This window comes from Rutilus rutilus, assembly GCF_951802725.1.
Source record: "Rutilus rutilus genome assembly, chromosome: 17".
Classification (NCBI taxonomy): domain Eukaryota; kingdom Metazoa; phylum Chordata; class Actinopteri; order Cypriniformes; family Leuciscidae; genus Rutilus; species Rutilus rutilus.
This window is the reverse complement of record NC_140230.1, coordinates 22,538,411-22,540,364: the sequence shown is the minus strand read 5'-3', so window position 1 is coordinate 22,540,364 and position 1,954 is coordinate 22,538,411.

The following is a 1,954-nucleotide window of genomic DNA, read 5'->3' as shown; positions in this document are numbered from 1 at the left end:
GTTTGGAGGCGAATCGATGAATTCCCTAGGAGGAGTACATTAAATTCCACAGCATGCGTTTCCAAACAACGCTAAATAGCCAACTTCCTGTTTGGCTGGCGTAAAACTTAGAGCACGAAAGTTGTTCGGCCGGATGAGATCTATATGTGTACCGAGTTTCATATTATTACATGCAAGCGTGTTTGATTTATGGACACGTGTTCGGATCCCGTTCCAGGGGGCGCTGTCGAGCCCCCCTGCCACGCCCGGGTACCAGCTTCAGTCCGGCCCTGATGGCCGCGGGTTCTGACGTGTGTGCAAAATTTCAAGAGTTTTCGAGCATGTTAAGAGCCCCAAAAGTGCCCGAAAGGTTGACAAAATAATAATAATAATAATAATAATAATAATAATAAATAATCCTACCGGAAACAATAGGGCCTTCGCCCTTTCAGGGCTTGGGCCCTAATAATAATAATCCTAACGAAAACAATAGGGCCTTCGCCCTTTCAGGGCTTGGGCCCTAATAATCCTACCGAAAACAATAGGGCCTTCGCCCTTTCAGGGCTTGGGCCCTAATAAACGGAGCAAAAACAATAGGGTCCTCTCACCATCGGTGCTCGGGCCCTAATAATGTAAATTTATACATTTTAACATTATTACATAGGCTATATAAAATAAAATGACGCAACCCTGTCTCTTTTTGTTAAATTTCAGTTTTTAAAAGGTATAAGAAGCTACAAGTCAAGAAATAAAGTAAACGATTCAGTCAAACATACAGCAGGCTACACCGTTAAAGTTAAATAAGCCTAAATATATAAAGTTATGAAACTTCACTTTGCCCTCAGCCACAACAATCTGCCAAGGAACAAATTATAGATTAATGAAACCAAAGATCGCCTGTTAGATATACACAAGACGAATTATTCTCACTAGACTGACAGCGGCGAACGTCAGAAGCACTATAGCCGAGGCAAGGCTGTTCTCGGCGGGGTACATGAGCGCTGAGCGCCCGGTGATCCCTGGATCTCACAACTCCGAAACCGTCAGATAACATTTTTAAAATGGCGCTCTCTTTATAAATAAACCACAGATTTGAGCTTTAAACAACTACATTGTCGACTGAAAAACTCTTAAAACTACATTTCGTGACACAGTAACAGTAGTATTTTTAAATTTCGCGGCCTTTCTCCTCTATATGTGAAAATATGTGAAAGAAGGGTAGGCTGTCCAAATTCACAAACACCGACTTCCGGGCTTTGCGGTCGTCGGAGGACCCCTCCTCCTTCAACCGGGTAGGAAGGATCCTAAGGAGGATGCAGCCCCTGAATTTGGACACAGCCTATATGTCCCATACACACTTTTTTAACGAATATACTGTTTAACGGTAAGCAGTTTATCAAATGTACAAGACAGTATGTGATTTCGGACGCAGCTGTCAACGTTTTCAATAAATTTTTTTTGTAATTTTCGTAATCTATTCTGGCCCAATGGGTTTTCCGGCGCACCAAATAGGCCCAACGTCATTTTGGAGAGCTTTTAAAGTTTTGATTAAGTAGCAGAGTTCCTGTGTTTTGTTTTGTTCAAAGAGCCTATGGTCCCGACAGGTCACTTGATACATAATTTTTGTTTTTTGTTTGTTTTGTTTACAGTCTATCTATGGTCTTAACAGAATTGCTCTAGCGGCATACTGTTGCTATGGTTACTTCAGGCGATTTCTGTACACGAGCATCTATTGAGCGCTCTGACAACTTGCAATTAAACTTTTGCGGTAATTTTTTTTGAAAACTCAAAATATAAGATTAATATACAGTCTTACATGTTTTTAATCCCTCCCAATCCTGCTTTGACTTCCTTTATTACATCCCCCACCCCGTTTTAATTTCTATGGTTAAATAATAGTAGGCTACGCCCTTTATAGGATCTTTCATTATACCAGCTGTTGAAGAACCTATGCGTATAATCACCCTGCCCGGAC